The sequence below is a fragment of the Sciurus vulgaris genome (genome assembly GCF_902686455.1).
Source record: "Sciurus vulgaris genome assembly, chromosome: 15".
Lineage (NCBI taxonomy): Eukaryota > Metazoa > Chordata > Mammalia > Rodentia > Sciuridae > Sciurus > Sciurus vulgaris.
The window spans coordinates 21,661,251-21,688,867 of record NC_136476.1 but is presented as its reverse complement, the minus strand read 5'-3'; the positions used below and the strand labels follow the sequence as shown (position 1 = coordinate 21,688,867).

The window sequence follows — 27,617 nt, the reverse complement described above, 5'->3', positions numbered from 1 at the left end:
AATTACCACACCTGAGGTCCTTTTCCTATTGGTTATAAGACAGATAAAGGATATAGATGAGGGCTCAGAGGGCTCTCAGAGAACAGCATTGGATTTTCTTCCATGGGCAGACCCATGTTGGAGCAGGACATTAATGTGGACAGTGTGAGCAATGAGGAAGGAGAGGATGGGACCCTTTGTCTGGTCAGTCACCCAGAGTCCCTTTCATAAATCTTATGAGGTTTCTTCCTGATGGTATCTCCCCTTCCTCTCAGCCTTATTTTATTGAACTTTCACTTTCCTTTCTGCATAGTTGAATTCTCTTCATCCTTCAAGGTCTAGTTCAAATCTCACCCCCCTTGGGAAGCCTTCCTGAAACTCTTGACCCAGAAGTGATTTCCCTGTTGTCTGAATACTTAGTTCCTAATGACTGTATATTTTGAACAAATAAAATTTACAATAGTTAATAATAATAGTTAATAGTTAATAGTAATAGTTAATGAAATAACTGATATCAGCTCTCATGACACAGGTTTCAGGGTTTTTCATTTGGTAATTACTCAACTCAATATTTGTCCATTTACTTGTGTGCTTAGTGGAACTAAAAGCCATGAAAATAGAATTTAAGAAACCTTTCTGACAGTCAGATATGCTGCCTTTTCATGTCTGCAGCACCGTGTATAAGATTGATAAAAACCAGCATAACAGAAACAAAATCTTGAGCTGGTATGTACTGTATGCCATGTGTTACGGTAAGTGATGTACCTTCATTACCTCTCTTAATCTCAGCTTTTCACCCCAAAAGGATCAGAGAGAGGTTGCAAAATGCTTCCAACAGGATCATATATGATCCTATATATGATGAAGCCATCATAGCAAAGGGAATACAAATGCAGTAAGTCAGATAAAATCCTGGGTTCAATCATTACTCAAAAATACATGCTGTTCTTATCAGCTTTTGCACTGCTGTGACCAAAAGACCTGACAAGAACAATTTTTCAAGGAGGAAAAGTTTATTTTAGGGCTTATAGTTTCAGAGGTCTCAGTCCATAGATGACTGACTCCCTTGCTCTGGACCCCAGGTGAGACAGAACATCATGGCGGAAGAGTGCGTTAGAGAAAAGTGGCTCAGGACATTGCACCAGGAAGTAGAGAGAGAGATTCCCTGTACCATTGACAAAATACATACCCCGAAGGCATGCCCCCAGTGACCCACCTCCTCCAGTCATATCCTATTGGCCTACAGTTATCACCCAGTTAATCTTTATCAGGAGATTAATTTACTGATTAGGTTAAGGTTCTTATCATAGATGTTGCATCAAACTCTTTCTTATTACAGTTCTAAGCACAGGCCAGTGCCCTCGTGATGAAGAGCAGAGTGGCAAAGTCCTTTCTAAAGGAAGTGGCAAACTATTGGGTTGCAGGTGAAGAAGTTGCTGTAACTTACCCTAAGAGTCAGAAGAGCTCTACACATTTCAGGAAATCCTCTGTGGGTGTTGTCTTTTGCAGCCACAACTCCCTGCTATCTGTCCCAGATAATTAATCTTGTCTGTTCAACTAAAAGCTGCATAGGTCATGGTATAGCACCTGTTAATACCTATAGAACTAGCATGCTCAGGAATAGCCTTTGGAAAACTCAGTCCTATAAGAAATCTGGATCTTTAAACATTGATTTTCCAGTAGGGAAAATGAAATCAAACTCCTTTGCATGATTTATAATGCTTTTGACAGCCCAACCTCAACCTGCTTCTCCAGACCTAATTTATGGTCCCCTTTTCAGCATCTTCATGCTTCATTCCCACCAATCTGTAGAGATCCATGAATGTACTCAGTGCTTTTCACTCACAGAGATCTCATAGATGCCTCTAGAATTCCCCCTCCTCTCCCACTTCTCTCCTAGCTTCTCTGTCTAGAGGATCTCAAAGGATGTCACCTTTCCTGTGAACCCTGCCCAATTCCATTGAGCAATCAATCTTACTCATTACTAGATTCCCAAAGAACCTTGCTTATATCATATTTTATTATCCTCTTTTGTGTGCTTCTCTGGTTTTTCTGCCAAACTGTGAGTTCCTCCAGGGTAGAATGTGTCTTATTTATCTTTGTAACCTAGCATTGGGAACATAGTCTGACCTGAATTTATTTCACCTAATATTTATTGAGTGCTTCCTGCACTGACAAAGCAAGCTGGGACAATTCCCATCCTGTGATGCTAAGTAAAAAATCATGAACTATTCCACAGGTGACCAAAATGTGTTTCCATATTCTCTGAAACCATGTAGATGAATTACTCAATATGACTCAATATAGGAAAGGTTGGCCCAGTAAAGAGGCTGAATCACAAACTGTTTCCATGAAATTCTTTCCTCCCTAACAGTGATTCCCAGATCTGAAAAGCTCTAAAGGAAAGCTTTCTTGTATGTTGCCATTTATTTCAAGTGTCTGCTTTTATTTGTGTAGCATCTGTCATACTAAAGAACTTTGTAAAATTACATTTGGCATGTGGATGCCTTACTTTATCCAACAACATAACATACACTCCTAATAAGTAAAACAGAGTAACTATCCCAGGAGACCTTGATAATATTACAGCAGAGCTAAGAGTAGAGTCAGAAAAAAGAGCTAGCTTTCTTCTTAATACCCTGACATGCACAGGACATTTAAGAACTAAATTACTATATTTAATTGTCATTGAAAGGGCCTATTTGGATGGAGGTCACAGAAATGTGCAGTTCCTGGACTTCCAGAGCTTTTAATCATTCATTCATCACAAAAAGTCATATTATACACACTTGAAGCCACATAAGCACTGCAAAAATGTGAAAACATTGCCACAAATGGAATTTCAAAATATGTTGAACAATCGAAACACTTCGGATACAGAAAGTGAAAACAGTATTTTAAAAGTTGCTTTGAATAAAATTGTTTCTGGTTATACATTAACCAACCAACCAAAGTTAATGTCATGAGGGGAAGAGGGGAAAAACCTTGAGGTAGGAATATTTTCATTTTTAAGGCAGCCTCCTGAAGGGATGCCTCTACAATAGTTTTAGGCAAAAAGTATGGGTCACTCAACAAGCCCAGAAAGTTTAAGGATTATGAAGACTTTGGATTCTCAAATTCTGCCACCTCCATTTCCTCATTTCATATCTTAGGGTCCTTTTCTTTCCCTGTCAAGTCCCTGACATGACCATGAGGTTTAATAGGGCTTCCCCTTATTTGCAATTTGACTCTCACGAGCAGGTCCTGGGCCTAATTTTCAGGTTAATCTGCTTTCTTCCTGGTAGTCAAGGGCCTCTGAGTGCTGTCAGAGAGGGATTTTTCTTGGTACATTATGCTCTGAATTAATGGTTGGTTAGGTAAGTGTGTGAACTCCACAACCCTCATAATTAACATCAGTACCCCATCTCTCAAGTGTTGGTGAGTTTGCGGATGCCAATATCCTATCCCTCTTTCCCTCTGGTGAGTTTCCTGGGAATTTTTGATTTGTCAGTGTGTCCTTCCTATAATGGTATTCATCCCTGGGTAGTTTAGTGGTGATTTTCCAGAAGCATCTGCTATATCTTCACAATTAAAGTAATTTTATCTCAAAGTCAAGACCAAACACCAACAAATACAGAAGCCAGCATCCCTAGATATATGTCAATTTGCTTATATTTTACAAACTGAATGATACTTGTAATGACTAAAGAAATTCCATGTAGTTTCCTGCATTCGATGAAGTTTAAGAAGTTCTTAATCCATTGCTGTTATTAAAAATATTGTGTTCTTTTGCCATCCTCATAGTGATTTTCATTTATTTTTTAAAAAAGGTTTCTCTCTATTTTAGTTTGTCATTTTTTCCCTCATTTCTATTATAAGAGAACTCTTTGCCAATACTCTTTTGGATCAATTAGCTGATAGGAGGGGGTATAATAAATTCGTGTAGCATTATATCAAGTATTAAGGGACCAGGAAAAATGACTTTTGCATCATTGAGCTATCACTTCCCTCATCTCCCTGTCTCCCTTCTAATTGATATTTCAATTAGAAGACCAGAAGGTCATACCCAGTTTTGTCATTTACTGCTTCTGTGTGCCTCAACTAATCCTCATGTTCTTTGCATCTTAAGTAGGGACAATCAGAAAATACACTTGCTGTCATTCAAACACTGCTTGTTCATTCTTCTCTAGTCACATCATACCATATTCTCTTCCTTTGACATAATTCTATATTGTTTTTCCTCTACCTGAAATACTCTTCCTGATACTCTTCAGTTGTCTGACTTCTTATTCTTTAGGCCTCATCTCAAATGTGGCCTTTGCTGTTCTACCTAAAGATCGCCTCATAAACTTCACTGTCCTGGCACACTGCTTTCTTCATAGTGCAAATTACAATCTATAATTATTTTAGGTGTGTATATAAAACTTGTTTTCTGTACATTCAACTAAAATTAGACCTTTTAACTGCACTACTGGTTCGGGGTTTGGCATAAAATAGATTCTTAAATGTTTGTTAAACGCCTAAATTTATTTAATTGAGCTAGAACCTATTAACAATGTAATATATATATATGAAAAGCATTTTAATTATATTGCTATCTGTACTATACATTAGATGCAAATGATATTTCATAATGATCGAAAGTATTCCTTAGGTGAATAACTTGATGTGACACCAAAATAATAATATCTTTATGAATTTTAAGATTTTTATTGTATAATAATGCTTCAAATTCTCATGTTCACTATTTTGTAATATTTTCTTGAAATGTGTCAGATACATTATCTTTAGTAAATTAAGTATATGCAAAACTTGAACTAGGAAAGAATGACAAAGTTTAAGAGCTCTATATGTATAAATGATTATATATAAAGAATAGATTTCCACTTTGTCCATCAGCCAAATTTTTCAAGCTTCTTTGACGTTGGAATTGAGGGAGAAAAGCACTATAAAAGAGAAATAAATGCACTTCTGGAAAGCCAATCACAGAGGTGCCCATCATCATTGAGCCCTGTCTTAATTTAGCATTAGATATGCCTGAGAATGAGCAACTTCTGCTGTTAGATATTTGTATCCATAATCAGAAGAATGTGAGGCATAAAGTTCAGGTGCAGATTGACATTCTCCAGCCTGCTGAAAGAAGTAAATCATGACCTTTCAAAGACACAGGTAATCACTTAAAGTCCATTTTCTTCTCAGCCACCTGGAACATCCAATCAAGAAGCATCGATGAAAGTCTCAGATTTTGAATTGCAAAATGATACCCAAAACACCTAGATATTACACAGAAAGCTGGGGCAAAGAAAAATTAACCAGGCAGTGAAATTTTAAGAGAAATTTGGCTTGCATCTTTTACACACACGGTGGAGGAAACTATGTTGAAAACTTTTTTACCTAAACGAAATCTTTTGTGACTACAATTCTTTCACTACTTTAATGATAAGGTGTCCTGGAGTCACCACTGAAATACATAGAATAGGAACGCTGATCTCTAAAGCTCTGGGAATTGGTTAGCATCGATTGCAAGTTCACCTCCATGTCACAGTGTACTTGCTGGCTCTCGCAGGCACAGGGCCTACCTCTACTACTTTAGTAATTTTTCTAGACTGCATCATCCTGGACTACTTCCATAGGAATAGGGGAGATATGATATAATTTGGGACTTAATAATTGCCTGGAGGCCTTGGAGTTTCATCACTTTCCATTTACCATGGGGACAAGATAGAAACGAACATGATTGGTTTTTATATTTTGCATACCTGCAATGTACCAGGTTCTATTGCATGTATGAATTCATTTCATTCAGTCCTCCCTATAACACTCAATGATTTAAAAACAAGAAGTGACAAGGAAACAGACAAATCGCCACTGGGAAAATGTAAGTGACAAATGTATGTGACAGAGCATGGATGCAAACCCTTCTCAAACAGACTCAAGACTCATACTCTTTCCACTGGACTGTTTGATTTTCACCTGAAGTCTATGAAATGTCTCACTTCTCATCAGTGTGAAGGTCAATGCTCAGTAGGGGGCACGTTATACCACTGACTTCCAGAGAAGGCTCCCTGTGTTTGAATTTAAATTCACCTCCTCAGAGAATTTCCTTGCAGGGGCTCACAACAGTGCCTGTTGACATTTCTAGCCAAGGTATCGACATCTTTAGCACCATTCAGTCTCCTTTCCACCACTGGGGATGCTCAGGAGATGAAGGTGGTTCCTTCTGGAGACTACATCCTAGAGTTTCTGAAGCAGTCACTCTCATCAGTAGTGGCTGCTCTCAGAAGTGGTGGGTCCCACCTCTGTTGCCTCCCTGTCATCCTGTACTTTCTGTGCTATCAATGCAACCCTTTGGCAGCAAGTGATCTTTCTGACCACTGGTAGGACAACTCATCAGCATAATACTGTGCGGACTCTTCAGTCTCAGGTTACCCAATAAGTGACTGTGAATACAGGCACATAGATCTTTGGAGGAAATTATTGCAAATTTCCACTCAGTACCATAATTTGGTTTCACCCTCAGCCCTATAACATTACTTAAAGCCAGTAAGTTCTCTTTCTACTCTTAATTTCCAAGCAGAATTATTCCCCAAGGAGACAGGAATAGGGAACTACTTATTGTCTTCTCGAAATACCCGAATTCAGGTTTATAAAGATGGGATAAAGTAAAACTACAGACTACTCCCTTCTTGGGCTTAAGAGTATCTAAATAAATCAATCAAAGAGAATTCAAAAATTTTTTTTGGTGAGTTTAGGTAATTACGTGAGGGAACATGTTGAAAGCAAATTCCAAGCCTTCACTTAAACATCAGTCCCATCCCAACCACTCCCCAGGTAACATCTCATGAAATAGAGAGAAATCCTCCCCCACTGAGCCCTGTCCAAAATTTTATGAGGAAAAAAAGGGGAAAAGACTGCTCTTGTTGTGAGTCATTGTAACAGAAAATATAACTCCAAACCTAAAGGGCCTAATTCACCTCTGAATCCCTCTGTACCACTCATCTATCATTAAACAATGCTGACTTAGAAATTATTTTTTGATGTATTTAGGGAATATATTACCATTTCAATGATTGGTCTCTTGGAGACAGGTTCCTTGTACTACCTTTGTTGAGTTTTCTGTATCTTCTAACATAGTGACTTTCTAAGCAGTGGGTACTCAGTAAGTATTTCTCACTTAATTAAATCAGACATTACATATTCTATAAAATAAAATAATTTTGTACTATGCAAGCTCTACAAAGATGTGTGTTGGTACAGAGCAGACATATTAAGTCCCATCTAGTTTTTGGGGATATAAAAACACTGACATTTAAGATACTGAAGTATTTGCATGATAGAAAATGCACATAATCACCAATTCTTCAATCCCCTGAAGTGGTTATTTAATGCTCCACTGCAATTTGATATCCAAATCTTGGAATTTATTTAAAAAGTCAAACCACATTAGAGCTCTATCACTCAACATGGTTTTCTGATTAATGAGTCACAAAACAAATGAAGCAAGTTTTCAGTTAATGAGCTACAAATAAATCTATCTGTAAATACTAATTACCACTAATCTCCAAATTAGTTACACTTTAGGTTTATTCTCTTTGTATTTCCATTAATTTATTTCCTTTACCCTAATCAACTAAGTTTCATCTAAAGATAATTATAAAGATATGATTTCTAGAGGGGAACTCTACAGACCTGCTTCCCTGAAAAACAGCCTTAACTGGTGTAATCATTTGAAAAACCTAGCAACTATTTAAAGTATTGGTGAATTATCTAAGGGCACATAGCAAATGAAGAAACATGTATTCAAAAACTATATATGGTCAACTAATTTTGACAAGAGTGCCAAGAATATGTGAGGGGGAAAGGATTCTCTCTTCAATAAATGGTGCTTAAAAGGTGCTTAGAAAATTGTATGCCCACCTGCAAAAAAAAAAAAAAAAAAAACAAAACAAAAAACAACAACAAAAAAAAAAAAAAAAAAAAAAAGAAAAAGAAAACTGAATATCTACAGGCAAAAAATTAAGTAAAAATTAAGTGAGTGAAATATCTAAAAATATAAAAGTAATAGGAGGAAAAACAGCAAAAGAAAACAGGGGGTCTTTGACCTTGGCAATGATTTTTGGATAGGACACCAAAAACACAGGCAACAAAAGCAAAAATAAGTAAGTGGGACTACATCAAACTAAAAGGTTTCTGCATAGTAAAGAACAAGATCAAGAAAAGGAAAAGGCAACATGTAGAATGGGAGAAAATATTTGCAAATATATCTAACAAGGGGTTAATATTCAAGATAGATAAGGAACTCACACTAAGTAGCAAAAAAACAATTTTTAACAGGCAAAGGAGGCACAGAAAGACAAAAACTGTGTGTGTGTGTGTGTGTGTGTGTGTGTACTTATATATTACAGAATAGTATATGGATGTATGCATATATATGTGTATATAAAAATATTAATCAGTCATAAATTCTGCCATTTACAATAACTTGGATAAAACTGGAAGACTTTACACTAAATTAAATAAGTCAGACACAGAAAGACAAATACAGTATGATCTCACTCATGTGTGGAATATAAATTAATTGAACTCAGAGTGCAATAGTGGTTTCCAGAGGCTGGAGGGTGAGGGAATCGAGAAATGTTGGTCAAAATGTACAAACTTTCAGTTATAAGATATATAAGCTCTGAGGCTGAAAGCAGAAACTGAAAATCCTAACCTAAAATTCATTAGAAATGTAAGAGACACAGAATAACCAAAATATATTCAAAAAGAAGAAAAAAAATAGATTTTCACTTCCTAATTTTCAAACTCAAACTCACTATAAAGTTGGAGTAATCAAGATAATATGATAAGGGTAGAAGAACAGACTTGAAAATCAAATAAATACAATTTAGAATCAAGATTTCACCTTCACATCTATATTCAATTGATTTTCAACTTGAATGACACGACAATTTAATGAAGGAAAGAATTGATTTTCAACCTACAGTGCTAGGACAACTGGAAATTCATATGCCAAAAAACAAAAAGACCCCTATTTCACACTACACACAAAAATTAACCTCAAAATGGAGTAACAAATTAAAAGTAAACACCAAAAATATAAACATTCAAAGATATAGGTATAACTCTTCATGACCTTGGATTAGGCAATGATACCACAGATAAAGCACTGAAGGTCCAAACAAGAAAAGAAAAATAGATAAATTGAACTTCATCAAAATCAAAAGCTTTTGTGTTACAAGGAACGTCATAAAGAAAGTTAAAAGACAATCAATAGAGTAGCAGAATATATGTCAATCACATGTCTGATAAGGAATAAAGAACTTTAAATGACTCAATAATAAAAGAAAACTAACTTTATTAAAATTAATTGAGCAAAGGATCTAAATACACATTTTTTCTAAGTTATACTGTATTACCGATGAAGCCAGAATTTGAAGCCAGAGCTTCTCTCAGTCAGATGCCCTTTGCTACATAGCTTCAAAATAGCCTTGGTTTTACCTTGTGCTGGACAGCTTGTGAATTGTCCTTTCTCTGTTGCTTATGCATTGGAGGAATTCCATCCTTTTTTAATATCTAATCCAGATCAATGAAAATGTTTAATTGTTTCAAAGATCAGTCTCTATCAAGTAGGAGAAGCAGCAGCTAAATAAGACAAGGGTGGGGGGGTGAGTTAAAACCATTTGGATGTGACCAAGGTGGCTGGCTTTCTAACAAAATGTGGTGCTTCCTCACTCATGTAGGTATGTAGGGATATAAATGACAATCAGTACATTTGCAATATAAAGCCAATACTCTGCCTCCCAACCACTTGTCAATCTGCACTCTGCCCGCCTCTTACTTTACAGGAATTTCCGGCTTACGCTGCCGCCATTTTCCTGCTTCCCATGTTACGTCCTAACATGCTATATAGCTATCGGTTCATCAGTCAGCTTGCAAGTATTCTCCTCCACTACTGGTTCCTTCCAGCCCGGGAAATTCTAATATCTGGGAGAAGCGCACACACCGTCTTTCTCTTTTTTCCTTTCTTTTCACCCTGGAGCGGCCCTGTTAGTCGTCCACATAATAAAGTCTCTTGCGTGAGACCTCATGTTTGTGTGCATTTTTCTGGGAGCTATTGGCGAGCCACAACTGAAACGAATGAGCGGGCGGCAGTTCAGCGGGAGCGCACAATCGCTGCGGGTCCCAAGCTGCCTTACAACATTCATGTGGCAGATTCCTACCACTGGATGTGCGGATGGGGATTTTAAGTAGCATGGATCCTTCCTCACTTTCTCTTTCCCCTTCCACTGTTTGCTGAACATTCTGAGTCCCTAGGGAATGGCAAAAGGCAATAACAATGGAGGGACCTACGTTCTGAACCCTCAGGTGGAGGGAAGCCACTGACTGTCCAGGGAGGACTCTTACAGGAGAAAGAAATAAACTTTTACTGTGTTAGACCGCGGAAAGTCCTGGGTTTGATTCAACAGTTCACACCCGTGTTCATGTTCTGGGAGATGGAAGAAAATATGGGGCAAAAGAAGAACTGAGGGATGTCAAAAATATGCGTTGGTGAATATAAAAACGGCGAGACACAGGGTCATTCCAGCTAAACTGGAATAAAACAGGGAGCATTCCCCACACTGTGCCCTCCCGACTCTTTCAGTCAGTATGTCTTGTTGCCTCGCTCTGCTCAGCACTATGGTTTCGGTTTCTCTCCATTCCTGTTTTCATTACCTGAAGCTGGATCATCTTCATCTTTTGGTGGGTTCACTGCAGATAATTTCTAACCAGATCTGTATTTTGTAGCACACAAATGGGATTAGAACCTGCTTCTCCACACCTGATCCAGCTTGAACCTTTTCAATTAATTCCCCGAGTGATTACAGTGAGGTCCAGACTCCTTTGCAGGACACATATGGCCCTTTGATGACATGGCCTCTGTTTCAGCTGTCACCTTCCTGCCTTAGATTCTATACCTGCAGCTATTGCCATCAAATTCTTTTGACTTTCTGAGTGGGTCGTGCCTCTTGTGTCTCTTAGTCATTGCATAAGGTACCCCGTTACCTGAAATGTCCTGCCTTATTCCTTCTCCCTTCTTCCCCACCATGTCTCTCCTTATCAACAGTTTCATTTCCACTCAACTTAGCTGTGGCCTCTTCTAGAAAGATTTTTCAGACATACTCAAGCTGGATTAGCATCTTATTTTCTGTTTGATTTTAGGACCCTAGTCACACCTCCATCAAAGAATTTTCATGCTCCCACACTATTTGTCTATAGTATCTTCTGTTAGACGGATCCTTGAGGTCAGAAACACTGTTCACCACTGAATCTGAGCATGCTGTGGGTATTTGGCATGGAGCAGGTGCTCAGTAGGGGTTTTTTTGTGTGTGTTTGTGTGTGGGGGGTGTTCTCTCTCTCTCTCTCTCTCTTTGGTATTTTTGTTTGTTTGTGGTGTCTTGGTAGATGGTTGGGATTGATGCCGATTTAGTACAAGCCTAAGCAAAGAAAAGGTTGTACATAAGCAATTAATAATGCTGGTTAACTATTAGTGAAAATAGAATCATGGTTTTTTTTATATAAATTTAATTATTTAACTCTCATCCATAAATGATTTTTGACATATAATTTTCCAAAGCTCCTATGTCTGGCTATTTTAAAGGAATTGATTTATTGATTAATTATTAATATGTAAGTAGACAAGCCAGTATATCTCACTCTCATTCTCCAAGCAAGCCAGAACTTGAAGAAACCTGGTTGACTGGTCTTGAAGAATAAAGCACCCATGAGATTAAGACTTTGGCTCCAGCGTCAGAGGTGTCTGGGTGGAGTCCTGCCCTAACACTTGGAGCCATGTGGCCTTGGGCAATGAAATAATGTTTCTAAAGTCTTTAGCAGAGTCCCTGCTACATAATAAGAGTCCAACGGCTGATAGCAACAGGGATCAATGTTATATTTGTCACAAATATTAATATTAATTTTATCATTATCTTGTCCTAATAGTGTTGTCAGACTGTGACTAAGGCATCACCCGGGGGTTTGTACACTGAGTGCAGAAAAAGTAACCAGGAAAGACTGGCTCTATTAGGTCACTGGGGAAGACCTAAAGCTCCTCATTGGACAGACAAGAAAACCCACACTCAGCAGAGTTAGGAGACCTGCTCCTAGTCACGTAGCTAGCCAGGACAGAGCTGAGACTCAAACCAGAACTTCTGATTCCAAAGCCAGTTCTTTTTCCACTACAGTGCCCGGCCTCAGGGCATTAACATTTCCATGTCCTACAGGCTTCCACATTCTAAGATCAAATAGGACTTTAGATTCCAAATATGCATACAGGGACTGTCTGTTCCCCTCCTCTATTCATAGGTACTTGGGATTGTGGGCCCATAGGGCATTCTGCGTGCTTCAGTGCTTTCGGATATGGCTCCCCTCCCCCAGGGGCTGCTTCTGCCAAGGGGTCAAACTGCCTCACACAGAAACTAAAGTGCCTTTTCACAGAGTTGCTTCCCAGGATTGGGCGAGGAATGCCATCTACCCACTGCACTCCAGAAGCCCAGAGATCCCAGGGATTCTGTGCTGGGTAGATGCCTATCATGGGAACTGCACGTGACACCTGAGTGAACACCAGGGTGTGCTGAATCTCTGAAGTCAGGTTCTCAGTGCAAACTGTGAAAGCAGATAACACACAGCATTCAGAAAGTTAGATTGTCCGAGCCAGACGGGAATTGAGGCCTCGTCTAGTCTGAACTATTTATTTTGCAGAGGAGGAGATCTGGACTTAGAAAAAAGAACAAAATGTTCAGGATTTTGTGGTAGTGGTTGTGGGGTGTCTCCTAGATCCTATTGTACTGTCCTTTCCATCATGCTCATACACATCTTTCTGGGGAACTATCATAATTGAATACTTCCTCCAGAGAGGAATAGAAACCTGCTTAGGATATGCACCATCACTGTGAGAAGCTGGTCTTAGACCATTGGTAGTGATCAGGAGCAACTCCTAAGGATGGGATGGTTGGGGGTTTTGTGTGAGGAGCCTAAAAGCAGGGCATATAGAAATGTGATCAGTTCTAGAGCTGTTCTGAGAATGGTGCTCACCATGGTCTCTTCAGCATACAGAAGAACATACTGGAGAGGCAAAGTATCATTGGGATTGTGGGTTAATCAAAGGCCAGAACCAGGAGAGTGGCTATCAGGCACCCAGTTGCAGGAGTTGATTAACTCTCTAGGGGAGTTGGAGATTAAGTATTGCCCCTGGCACCTCTACTATTCTTAGCCCACTGCCTCTCTGTAGGTGGATGGGAAATCTTAAAGAAACCATTGGATTGACCAGTTCCTGGAAGCTTTGATGTCTTTAAATCCTAAAGGATGTTGATATCTCTCTGAATCAGAGTTTGCCCCAGTTAGACCTACAGGTAGCACATACAATATCCTCTGTTCTCAGTCTCCTGTCTTCTCGACCTTCCCCCAAGTCCTCAATCAATTATGTGCAACTCCCTAGGGTATGGCACTGCCCTGTCAGAGGGCCAAGGAAATCTGTCCATAGCAGAGGACACTTCACAGATAATGGAAAGCTGAAAGTGGATCAGAAAGGGAAAACACCTGGTGAGCATATTAAATTCCATCCCATTTAATGCAGGAAACAGCATTTCTTTATCCTTAAGCCTCGATTATCTTCCCTGGTCCCTAGTATATAGAAGAGACAACATAAATCTCCAACCAATGACTTGGTAAATAAATGAATAAAAGAAAAAAGTGAGTGCTCAAGTTAATGAGTAAATGAATGAATCATCTAGATTAGAAAATGACTGCCGAAAAATACAAAGGGAATTGCAAAACTTTGATAACACTTCCAAAAATTTGGATGAATTCTATGATGCAGAATATTTGTTTGCATAATTTCCATTGATACAAAATTTCCTCTTCCATTCTTTATTCTCCCAAACTCTGTATAACAAGGAAACTATAAATGAATTATTTTATTCCATGTACACATAAAGTGATTTTTGTATTATTCCTTTCATTTCTGAACTTTTTTTTTTATACTCTCTCAAGGGTCTTGTCTATGGTCACCACCTGGCCTCGTCATTACCAAATTCATTAATGCCTTGGTAGGAAAGAGGCAAATGGAAATAAGAGAGCAAGGAGGTGAATGGGGTTTTTAGAAGCAGACAACCCCACAGTCCTGAGTCCTGGGTCTACCCTCTACCACAGCAGCTTTGCACAAGGTACTTAGCCTCTGGATTATAATAGAAATTACCTGTGGGCATGGTTGTGAGTACTCACCTAAGGAAAGTCTTTGCATCCTTGTTATCATACAGTTAGTGCTCAATTTCATTTTTCACATTGTATTGCTATACTATTGTATTACATTACAGCATATTGTATAACATCATATTATTTCCTATCAATCATATATGATGTGATATATATAATTTTATATAGCAATATTATACTTAACAGTATTGTATTATATAGCCATTATAAATAATATATGATATATATTATCATGTAATATATTACATATAGCTATTATATATGTGTGTGTATATGTATAATTTGTGTAATATAGATTATATATTACATATGACATATATAGCCAGCAGTATATTGGCTGTGGCTTTGTTAAACCAGTGTCTGGATGTGTTGACCTAAGTAACCTATTCTATACAGCTCTTCTCCAATCAGCTCCTCTTTTTCTGCTTAGACTCAAACCATCCTTTATTTCTCTCTTCTGTGCACTCTGAAGGTTGAACCCAGGGCTCTACTGGTTTTCCTCTGAAATAAGAAGGTAGCTGAACTGTTCTGATCTTCCCAAAACACATCCCCTTCCTTCCCATTAAGGAAAAGTCAACTAAGCACACAGTCCTGATATGAGCCTTGCTTTTAGGGGAGAAAACCACTTCCAGTCTTCTTTGTTGACCTGATTTCACCCTTCCCCTCCAGTATTCCAAACTCCCACTCACTTGCCTCAACAAGCCAGGTTTTGGAATTGATCAGAATCGTGAATGCTTACAGTTATTAGAGTTCAAGGGTAAGGCCAGTGTTGAATCTCACTGGTTATTTCACTTCCTCCGCTGAGGCAGTCAAGGCCTGGGTAGTGGCAGGAAAAGGCCAGAGGTTTAGAGTAGCCCTGGGCTGCTGGCCTTATCTGTCTTCAGGGAAGATGTGACATCCAGTTAGAGAAAATAAAGTACACTGACACATATAATTATATGCTCAATCCTGAGAAAACACTGTGGTTGATGTCTCCTCTCCTTTTCACCTTCATTAGGTCCTAGGATCCCTATTTATAGGGTATGGCAACACGCTCAAGGAAGATGGAGCCCTTCCCTCAGCCTGAAAGAATGATGAGTCATCAGCTTATGCCAAGTATAGAAATTTCATTCCCCTGTTTCCATAATTGTTTTGGGAGTAGGACAGTAACCCAGTTCTGAGCAATAAGATCAAATGGACAGTCTAATGGTGGGTTCTACTCAGAATATTTTTGTTTACTGCTATAAAGAGAAGCAGCAAGTTCCTTCCTCCCTGATTTAATTAGGTATGAGCCTGGTACCTGTAGCTACAACAACCATTTTGTGGTCATGAGGCAACAACTCAAAGAGCAAAGGTAGAGCAGTAACAAGAACAGGGGTGTTTTGATGATATTATTGAATTGTTGACCTAATCTGGAACAATCTGTTTCAAGACTTTCCATGATTTGTGAGATGATTAAAATCGTCTATTTTTGTAGCCACCGGTTTTCTGTTACTTGTAATCAAAGACATCTTGTGTCATATAAACACTATCCAACTTGTAATTTGTTCATTTTCACATCTGTAAGTTATATTTTATTGATTTTTTTTTTGTATTCCTAGCACTGAGTATAAGACTGGCACTTAGTAAGACTTCAATGATTGATTTAAAAGGTGTTAGATGCAGGATCCAATTTTAGGTTCTATAAAACTTTCGATTGTCTCATTACAAATTCATTTCTGTCTGTTACTGGGGCAAAAGAATGATTGAGAAACACTTTGAAAAATGTCCACAATAAAAACATGCAATGCTATCTGTCATAAATAAAAAAAAAAATGACTGGTATAGTGGCTACTGCTAAGAAATCTCTCTTGAAGATTTTCAGATATTCCTGTTAGCCACAGTTAGACCTAAGTCTCTGGTGATCATTGCTTCTGGACCTAAATCAGTGTATATAGCTGTATTTAAGGTGATATTGCTCTAGAAAACTTAGGACATGTGTTTTGTACATTTAGTAAGAATTTCTTTAATATTTTCTGCTTACCAAGCACGTCATTAAGCACTGGGGATGATAAATGAGCCACCACACAGCCCCTACCCATGGAAAGCTTAAATGCCAATACAAAGCTACTGACCTACATGGAAGTGGTCACCAATCTCATGCCCTCTTAGAATAGCATGGGGTTCCTCCTGAGTTAATTCAGAAAACCAAATTCTTAGGCATTTATCTTTGATGATGTTCACAAAATGGTGAAATGGAAACTTCCAGGCTCAGCCCTCCCAAGTCAAGTATGTTGTGGAAGGTGACTTTCTGCTTCAGTCACACTTGGCCTTCAACATATACCCACATCCTCCAGAGGCACCCCTTGCCCGGAGTGTGACCTCTGCACACTTCTCCCAGAACGGCTATTCCAAGGGGAAGAGGGGGTTGGGTGAAGATTTGGGAGGATTATGAGTAGTGCCTTGCTTCCCTGTGAATCAGCACATACAAAGAAAATACTCATCAGACCCCATTCTCCTCCTAGCTGACTGAAGGAGGCCAGGACTCTTGTGCTCAGCACCATTGGTCCCCCAGGCTCAAGTCCTCAGTTACACATGGACTATAAGTGCACAAAAGCACCACACTTTGAACTATTCATTCCCCTGCTGATCTGCCTTTTGTAGAAATTGCTGGAAAACTGACTTTTCTATCCCTCTTTCCTGACATGAGCCTTCCCGTCATCCCTTAAAGACGTTTTTCTCTGCTCTCCTGTCATTAAGCTTTTAGAGATGTCCTGGACTTCTGCTAGTTGCTCCAGCTGTATTTTTTCTCCTTGGAGAGGCATGGATACCAAAGCCTGCCTGGGAAGGCGTCCCAGTTCCTCCACTTAACAGCTGTTGGATTCAAGTTAGGATCACTCCCTGTGGCTCAGTTTCTGCATCTATAAAATGGAAATTTACCACCTTTGCCCTCAGAGTTCCCATCTTGGGCTTCCAATTTACCAGCTTGCATCACTGATCCCCCTCTGAGCTGACCTCCTGCGGTCGTTCACCTCGCAGACTCACGTTTGTGGAACCACAATTACAACCATCACCGTATTTAAGACTCATCTGCAACTAGTTTATGCACTTTGTGAAAAAAAAGTCTTAAAACAGTGGACGTACTACTTGTGCCTTTTTATGTACATATGTTACACTTCAATAAAGAATTTATTTAAAATTTTTAGTCATGGTAAACCCCCTGAGCCAAACAGGGCTCACTTTCTCACTCTGCTCTCTTTTTCTCTATTCTTAGTTCTAACAGTTGCATGTTGAGTATACACTTACATTAGAAAGACACCAAAAAACAGCAAAAGAATGAAAATCAAAAATCCCATCTATGCCTATTCCCAGCACTCAGAGACAATCGCTAAAATTTTAAGTGGGTATAATTTTTTACTATAAAAATGAAATCATATGTTAGTGATACTTTATAATCTTTTTGAGGTAATCTACTATAGTTCCAAAATATTGTATTTTCCAAGGTGCATTATGTTCCATTAAATGAGTGTAACACAATTATTTAACCTATCTCTATTGCTAGAGACATACATGGTTCCAGTATTCAGGAATGCTGCTTTAAACAGCTCTGGAACTAAATCATTGCACTGCCTTGGGTTTCACTCAATTCAATTTTCAATTATTCACATGGCTCCTTCCAGTCTTATTTAGGCTTCTTGATCTTTGAGGCAATTCAGAATTGCTTTATTATGCACTAGATCTTCTGGACTTTTCCTGTGAAAGATTTACATTTCACTGAAACAAATAATGAGTTTGATGCAGGCATTTTCAAGGATAGGATGGGAAGAAACAGAGGCATTCTGGGTCATAAAATTCCTTGGCTGTAGTGGGTAGGCACAAGGGACCTCCAACCCTCAGACCCCTGACTTGCTGAGGCTGATGCTGCTCAGGAGTCCTGTTGTGATTCACAGTGGTGTTTGCTTCCTGAGCTTTATTTGCTGTTTCTGCCTGTGCTAATGACTGCAAATTGCTAATGGCTGTGAAGAGCTAATTGTTGTGCAAGGTGTTTCTCTCTGTCCCAATTGCCAGGGGAGCACACAGTCACAGTTAAACAGAGACTCATTAGCGCCTCTGACACAGTCCTCCTGGGGAATCCTCATCATAGTCTGGCAAATAACCAACCCTCTCCACCGACTCAGAGCCAGCAGTCTTTGCGCTTGGCCAGCAACAAAAAGCAGGGGAGGCGAGGATTTAGGGGCGCATTTCTCAGGAGGAAACAAAGGAAGCAGACGGTGTGTGTTGAGCTTCAGCTGGAGTACAGAAGTGAAAGGACTCAAGTCTCTGAAAACAATAGCAACGTAGCTGGAACATGCCAGGCACCACTGTGGGTGCTTCGTGGTCCCTACTTTTCAGAGAAGTACACTGAGACTCAGAATGAAGGCTGCCCCCCAGATCCTTTTTATTCCAGACCAGATTCCTCCTCCCCACCATACTGGGGATTGAACCTGGGGATTTCTACCACTGAGCCACATCCCCAACCCTTTTTTTTTTTTTTTTTTTTTTTTTTTTTTAATTTTGAGACAGGATCTCACTAAGTGCTGAGGGGCTCTCAAAGTTGCTGAGGCTGACCTTGGACTTCCTCAGCCTCCCCAGTCACTGGGATCAAAGGCATGCCCCCACTACACCCCGCCAGAGACCAGATTCTGAACAGGACATGGAGACTAGTGACCATTTGCAGGACCTGCTGCTGAGTATGTGTGCATGAGGAGAGAAAGCATTTGAACACTAAATTTCTATTCATTATATTCCATGAGTTCCTCCTGAAAGGTGGGCTGGTTAAAAAGCAAAATAGCAACAAGCTCATGTTGGCTGATCAATGATCATTTCTGCTAGATTCCTATACGTAAGATGTAAAGTCTGCTTCCACTGAAATTCCATATTGTAAGCTACCCACGTAAAAATCTATTAGGTTATCTATTATTTCCCTGTCCTTTGACTTGAGTTTAGCAATTTATTTGATCAGACAAACTTAGGCATAGTAATGTGCTTTGAATTCAAAGTGTGGCAAGTTTTGGAAAACCTTTTTCTATTTCTCTAGGCACTTAGAATTATTCAGCCCAAGATATGCATTTCAGAACCGCCTCTCCACCCCCAGCTTTTAAAATGTGTCTTTCAACCTATGCCTTCCTTTTCCCAGGCACTGCAATCATTTGCTGCTTTGTGCTGGTAATTTTACATGCAAAATTGTGTTTCTATTTCTGTACGACATTTTTTCAAAAAGAAATCGAATTGACAGCAATAGGAATTAATGGAGAAGCAATGTCTAGAATTGCCATGACATTGTTAGCTCCAGTTCATCCCTATATATTCTTTGAGAAAACAAAGCAGAGGGGCCAGTCCTTTGGGAATGACAGTCTGCTAACACAGGATAAAGGGGGAAAAGCACTGAAAAGCAAAACACTGCCATTTACAGTTGCTGGACAAGTTGCCTGGGCAACGCCGGCACTGGGGATGAGGAGTTGGTCTCACCTGCCATCCTTCCCATCCCTTTCCCCTGCCTCATTACCTTAACAGAAATAGCAGGTGCCTTTATTGGCTTGGTTATTAACAGGGCAAAGAACTGGCATGAAAGTTAATGTTAAACTCTCAACCATCTCAATAATGAGATTAGGTATGAGCAAAAAAAAAAAAAAAAAAAGTAACAACAACAGAGTTTATATTATGTCTAGCTTTTTTAGGACGGTGGCAGGTGCTGATTGTGACTGATAAATTATTCCTGATGTAATTATTCCAAGCAGATTATTTAGTGTAGCAAGAAAGATTGATACAAATGATGTCATTCAAAAGTTAAGAGAGAAACCAAAAGGGAAAGGCTTCTGGATTGTACGAAAATGATCACTCTAGAGTCAGGTCCATTTGGTTCTACCAGGTCCCAGTTCAGGATGTGTAATTTCAACTCCAGTTGGGCACAAAATGACTCCTATCATTTCTGTTGATAATCATGGGCCAGAGCAAAATGAGGGCTTTTTCCAGTGTTGCTGAGCTGACCATTGCTGACATATGTCCCCACCCTTGAAAGGACAGCACCATCACCTGGGAAATGCAAGACCTTTCTTCAACAACTGAGTTCACAGCAGGGCAGGAGCAACAGTTTGCAGGTGACTTCAGTAAGATGAATGCATTTTTTATGGCTTCTTTTTGATGGAGTTTAGGAAAAACCAAAGACATTGTTGATTCCTAGAAGAACTCCCTACACCCCATTTTAATGAAACCCATTTGGGAGAGAACCAGTGATAATGGCTGCCCCAAGATCTCTCATCTTCTTGAAATCAGGCTCTATTCACCATCATTGGCCTAAGCCAGAAACTCAGCACTCCCTTGAACTTCTCCCTCCCCTCCGCACAGCCACTCCATTTCCAAGTCAGTGGTTTCTACTTCTTTAATATTCCTTGCATTTTCTTTTCACTCTCACCTGTTCTTCCCTGGTTGGGATGCTATCTTTTCTTGCTCAAATTACTCATTACAGTAGTCACCCAAAAGTCTTTCTGCCTCCAGGCTTGTCAGTCTCTATGCTACAGTATGTACAGCATGATTTCTTTTTTTTTTTTAATCCAAATCCGATCATGTTACTTCACTGTCAAAAATATTTGTCTACTCTCCAAAGCTTTAAGGATTAAATTCAGTCTTTAACTTAGCAGAAGAAAAATGTAAGAGCAGATATTTTACTCATCTTGTTTTAGGAGGGCATGGAAACCCTGAACCACAGGTAAATGTTTAGTATTCCTTCTTGTGGTGGTAGGAAAACTGGCAAGGGCTACTCAGGCATAAGCTATGCCATCAGATGTGAAGATTGGCTTATACAAAGCCAAAGGTCAGATAAGAAGTTTCTATGTGTTTAGGGTTGTATTGTGGACTGAATACTTGTGTTCCCTAAAGTTCACTTTGAAATTTTGATGGTATTAGGAGGTGGAGATCTTTGAGAAATAGTTAGGTCATGGAGTAGAACCTTCATAAATGGATTAGTGCCTTTATAAAAGGGACTGCAGAGAGCTCTTTTGTCCCCCATCTGCCATGTGAGGTGATAACAAGTAGTTGAAGAGGGCCCTCACCAGAACCCAACAATGCTGATAACTGATTTTAGATTTTCAACAACCAAAACTGTGAAAAATAAATGTTGTTGTTTAAAAGCCAGTCAGTGAGTGTGCAGTAGGCTTGTTTACACCAGTCTCACCACAGAAACAAAAGTGATGTGTGGCATTATGACATTATGACAGCTGCAAAAGTCTAAGTGATAGGAATTTTTCCAGCTCTGTTATAATTTTTATGTGACCACCTTCACACCTGCAGTCTGTCATGGCATAAAATGTTCTTTGGGGGTGCATGACTATATTTGTGTTATGAAGCCTGGGACCTTCAACTGTGACAACTGACACCTCATCATGTAAATGATTCATGTAAAGGGTTCAGCAGCAGGCCTGGCATATAGGAGGCAGGCTACAATTGTTAACTTTTTATTATTTCCTATAAGAATTTCTTTTATCTTCCTAAATATGAAAAATCCACATGCATAATGAAGATCTAAGATAGTAACTCTACTATTTCCAACTTCAGCAAATGAAGCTTCTTTGAAATAAAAAAATTTTTAAAAAAGTCCAGTCAGTTGTACTGACCTGAACTAAGACAAGTTTCAAATATAATATAGGATAACTAGTTAAATTTGAATTTCAGAAAACAAATGATTTTCCAAATTAAGTATGTGCTCTATTTGTCTAAAGTCCAAATTTAACTGTGTGTCCTATGTTTTTATTTGCTAAAATGGCAACATTACACCATAGCCCTAGATATAGGGTAGAAGACGGGAGTAAGAGGATCCCCAAAGAAAATCCATGCGAGAAATGTAAGATATAACATAAGAAAGAAACTATTGGTTAAATATCTTACATAAACCCACAAGTTAAGCTCAACTCTGTCCAGAAAAATCTCCAAAATAATAGAGAATAAAAACCCAGTCAGGTTCAGTGGTGCACACCTGTAATCCCAGAAGCTCAGGAGGCTAAGGCAGAAGGATTGCAAGTTCAAAGAAGCCTCACCAATTTAGCAAGACTCTAAGCAATTTAGTAAGTGTAATATAAAGCCGATACTCCGGCCTCCCCGCCACCTGTCAATCTGCGCTCTGCCCGCCTCTTAGGTTACAGGAATTTCCGGCTTACGCTGCCGCCATTTTCCTGCTTCCCATGTTATGTCCTAACATGCTAAACAGCTATTGGTTCATCAGTCAGCTTGCAAGTATTCTCCTCCACTACTGGTTCTTTCCAGCCCGCGAAATTCCAATATCTGGGAGAAACTACATGCCATCTTTCTCTTTTTCCTTTCTTTTCACCCTGGAGCGGCCGTGTTAGTCGTCCACATAATAAAGTCTCTTGCGTGAGACCTCGTGTCCGCAGTGCATTTTTCTGGGAGCTATTGGCGAGCTGCAACTGAGACAAGCGAGCAAGCGGCAGTTCAGCGGGATCGCAGCGGCGGCTAGAACCGCTTTGGGTCCCAAGCTGCCTTACATTAAGACCCTATATCAAAATAAAAACTGGAAAAAAAAAAAAAAAGGACTGGGGATGTGGCTCAGGAGTTAAATGCTTCTGGATTTATCCCAGTACCAAAAAAAAAAAACCATAAAGAAATGGGAATAGGACAATACAGCAGATGACAGATTTCAAAACATTTTGAAAGATAAAATGTAGCATATAAATGGTAACTGACGTAGCAAAATGAAGAAAGCTTGACATTGGAGAAGCTGGTTAAGGGGTAAGAATCTGGAAAATCTCAGAAATGAGGGGTGCCAAAGGTCTCAGAAGACATCAAGGTGTGAGGATTTAGTTGAAAGATCATAGAAGAAGTAGGTGACACCCAGACCCTTTCCCTGCCTCATGCTCAGAGGGGCTGAGAGGTTTACCAGGAAAGATGAACCTGAGAGATACCAGAGGTAAGCATATCAGATTCAGGAATGAAATTACTGTGCTAAAAACTGTTGAGACTAATGACAGGTTAACTAACTCAGGCTGACTCCTTACTCCCTGGTGGGTGAGCAAGATCAAGGCCTCAAAGATGGTTTCAAATATTAATGTCGATAAATTGGACCACCGTCAGGGATTGGTTAACAACAAACAGTTCCAGGAACGAGATCAACTCGTGCTTTCCATGCAGTCCTATGGGACTCTCAACCCCCACCTTGCTGACCTTTAAGCTGATTGGTTCCTGCCTAGCCTTCACCCTACATAAAAGCTGTGTGACTTCCTCAATAAACGAGTTTCTGCTGTAACTGGTCTCTTCCAGGTGTCTGATTGTCCTCTGCCCGGAGGGCTGGGTGCGGGCGGTCAGTCCGCCCTACCTTTCCCTGTCTGGCCTTGTTGGGGAGTGCTCCCTTCCCTTGTCGCTGGTCGAGAAGAGCAAGGGGGCTAAAGACCCCAACAAAAAACAGAAGAGTTAAAGTCTACATGGCAAGTAGTAAGATGTACATTCCCATCCTTCTCTAGCTGGGTTTTTAGATTGTTGACATCTAGTTAAAGGAAGAGTTCACTGATACTTGCCAACCATTCATTAGGAAAATTACTAGGTCCCTGACTGATTAAACCAGTCTAGAGCTTAGTTTAGACTTAGTTTAGCTTAGTTTAGAGTCTAGTTTAGACTAATCAGTCTAAATCTGACTGATTAGTCCATGCCTAGAGCTTCCCAGTGAGTGACACTTTCTTAGCCAAGAACAAGTAGCTAGGGATGGCTGATGTTTAAGGAAAATCACCTAAAGTGGGAGAGAGACCCTCAAAGTAACAAACAGAATAAATTAAAAGGTTCCTGGAGTAAAGAAAGGACTAATAAGAACACTCCAGAATATCACAACCAGTCATGGTGGAACAGGTCTGTAATCCATCAGGAGGCTGAGGTAGGAGGATTGCAAATTTAAAACCAGCCTCAGCAACTCAGTGAGACCTATCTTAAGATAAAAAAAATAAAAAGAACTGAGATGTAGCTCAGTGATTAAGCACACCTGTGTTCAAACCCTCATTATAAAAATAAATAAATTGGGATGGAGTGTAGCTCAGTGATAGAGAACACCTGAGTTCCATCCCCAGTGCCACAAACAAAAGAAAAAAGAAAACCACAAGTATTACTCTTGGAAAGATAATATCTAGTATCAACAAGATAATGGGATGCCTTTTTTTTTTAATCAATCTGAGCAAGAAACAACAAATAGAAAATTAAAACAAAAGGAAAAAGATATTCTATAAAGAATTGAAAGACAAAGTTAAATCTCAGAAAGTAGAACAAATGATCAAAGAGCAGAATAATCAAAGACAGGACATAGAATTAGAAGAATATTCAAAAGATTAAACATCTACCCAATAGAAGTTCCAGAAAGAGAGAAGAGAGAAAGCAGAGGGGGAAATTATTAAAGAAATAAGAAGTGCATCTCCATCTTGTAAGGACCCATCAATCATTTAAAATCATGAACTGAAAAATAACAGCACAGACATATAAATGTGTTAATGCCACTGAACTGCACCCTTAAAAATGGTTAAGGTGATAAATTATGTGATGTGTATTTTACCACATCTAAAACAATTATGAAACAAAAATACATCAAGGTAGATTTTCATTGACAGCCAAGGAAAAAGAATCCTAAACACTTTGGGGGCCAGTTGGGCCAGTTGGGAAGAAAAAGAATCTCACATATCAAAAATCAGACCTGGCATCCAACTCCAGCCACAGTGAAAATTAGAAATAATTGGGAAATACCCTCAGAAGTCTGAGGGGAAATTACTCCCAGTCAAGAATTTAATCTCCTGCCAAAGTGTCAAACAAATCATCAGTAAAAGTAGAAAGAAAAAAAAAAAAAAAAGGCATGTTCAAATATGCAAGGTAACAAAGGAATCAGGTCTGGAATGTCGAAAGGGGACATCCTAAGCCAAAGCTAGACAAAACAACTGGCTGGTATTCAGGGGTCCTCGCTTTGTTCTTCAGATTGCAGGGCATGTGGTCACCCTGGGCTGCCTTCACTCTATGATACTCTTTTGCTCACATTGCTTCTCCTCCTAAACTCCTAACTCCAGCCACATTATTCCCTAGTTAACACCGAAGAGCTCAAGCATCCCCTGCCCCATGATATCGCTGTTTGTCCTTATGATAGAATTGGCTCATATTCCCTGTGTCCCCAACCTAACAGACAGAAAACTCATAACACTTTATTCCACTTATCCCTTCAGGGGTTGGCCCTGCCATTTTGGTTGTCAGTCCATCTCTGTTTCTCTGGCACGAAGTAGGGATTAGACCAAACCCTAAGGAAAGACTTTGATGAATGGATAAACGTATGGGTGGACGTCAAGGATGAAAAAAAAAGGTTACAAAGATTTATAGCCACAGAAAGTTAAGACTCAATATTAATAAGTGTGTGTGTGATGGGACAATTTCATCCTGAATCTCCCTCAAGGGGCAAAATGCCTACGTTCATTCATTCAACAAGTATTTATTGAGTACTGTGTCCTATACTAGGGTCTAGAATATTAAATAATGGATTCTGTCATTTAATGCTTTTCAATTTGAGTTGGGGAGAAAAGAAAAATGTACATATTAAATCAATACTAGGAAAGACTTAAAGCAATACAGATTGAGCATCTCTTATCTGAGAATCCAAAATCCAAAATGCTCTAAATATTGAAAATTTCATTTCCCTATATGAAATGGTTGGAAAATTCCACACCTGACCTCAGGTGATGGGTGGCTGTCAAAACACAGTCATGTTATAAATATTTTATAAAATTACCTCCAGGCTATGAGTATGAGCTGTACATGAAACAGATGAATTTTGTGTTTAGACTTGGGAGGCATCCCCAAGATAACTCATTATGTGTATGCAAATATTTCAAACCCAGAAATCTGAACTCTGAAATGCTTCCGGTCCCAAGCATTTGGATAAGGAATATATGAGATGTCAAAATGCAGAATAAAATCCAGTGTCAAAGTGGAGTTCCAAATAATGAGCCCAGAATGGGCAGATCACCTTAGGCAGGAATAGTCAGAGGTGGCTTCATGGAGGAGGTAAGACTTCAGCTGATCTTTAACAGATCTGATTCAGATCAGTAGATGAAGTGGCAACATTTCAGTCAGGGAACAAAGAAGACAAAGCTGAGAATCAGGCAGGTTGCATGAGGCAGAGAGTTGGTGTCGGGTACGGTGAGTGGAATGATTGGACTAGTGGGGACATATGTGGGAGGACCAAGAATATCTCACCAAGAAAGCTGGGTTTTATAATGGAACCATACATGAAGCCTTCCCCAAATTCCAGTTCCTCCACAATTAGAACCACAGGATTAGAGTCTCTTTCTGCCATATTGTTTAATCTCCGACACACATTTTCAATAGCATACCTATCACAGTGAATATGATGGTCTGTGGCTCCCTTTGCCATCAGACCAGGAGATCTAAAGAGTCAAAGCTGTCATTTTTACAATTAGTTCTGCACTGCTTAGCACAGTGCTATGAGCATAGTAGTCTTGGAGGTACTTATTGAAGGAACAGAGAATGTGGGGGCTGAGATGGACTATGCAAGGCGGGGAGTGGATGTGAGATGGCTTCTCTGGGCCAGCTCCTAATGCCACCTCCCATGGTCTCAGTGCTCTTCCCCACACCCTGTGCTGTAAAAACTTCAGCCCTGGGGGAACACTGATGTTTCATGCTTCTTATCACTCAAGTATTGACCCAGAATTGAAGCCCAAAGGAACCCCAAGTCTGCATGCCTCATGCTGAGCTTTGTAGATAGTGACTCTGAGTAACATCAGCTCCTCAACTCCTGCAGAATAGCTTCATAAGTCATATTTACCCTTTATCCTATTGGCCCAGAAGAAAAGAATTCACTCCTCTCTCTCTCATAGTCATATATATATAACATATATATATATATACATATATACATACATACACACAACACACATATTTATACGTTTATATACATTTATACAAATAAATTCTCAGTAGTTCAAGCATTAGTTTCAACTTCTGGATTGCAAAATTCTGCTGCCAATTTAACATCTGTGAATTTCCAATCCTTCACCAAGGCCACCTAGCATTAAGAGCCAAGTGCCTGTTTTCTATTTCCAAAGCAGTCTGCTCTGCTCTGCTAGGAGCTCTGCCCACTCCTGGGAAGTGACAGAAGCTTCATAAAAATGGCTCAGGTGACATTGTACCTGCTGTGCTGGGAGAGCTGAGCAGATGATTTCTCCACATCTCTTAATTTCTGTAATTGCCCCTGGGGGGATATGATCTAGATTCCATTTCATTCCTAGAAGATATACTACAACATAATCTTCCAAAATCTCTTAAAGATTAGCGTATTGCCTTGTTTTCCCCTATGTAATAAACACCCAGCTCCTAGCAGTCACAGTTTTGTGAGTTCTATCCTGCAATGGTGCCCCAGGCAAATGTAA

General features: G+C 39.4%; 1 protein-coding gene across 5 annotated transcripts in view; it reads left to right on the top strand.

The window, feature by feature from the left end:
• Positions 1-27,617, top strand: part of LOC306645373 (uncharacterized protein) — a 169,342-nt gene that overhangs the window by 82,949 nt on the left and 58,776 nt on the right. Inside the window, exon 3 of one of the 5 annotated variants that reach the window (XR_013759615.1) lies at positions 13,990-16,917. The exons of 3 other annotated variants lie outside the window; for them this stretch is intronic. The gene's annotated coding sequence lies outside the window, so the exon portion shown is untranslated. Of the gene's footprint in view, positions 1-13,435; positions 13,897-13,989; positions 16,918-27,617 lie in introns of those variants that run through there. One more of the 5 variants, XR_013759616.1, reaches the window with a different exon arrangement.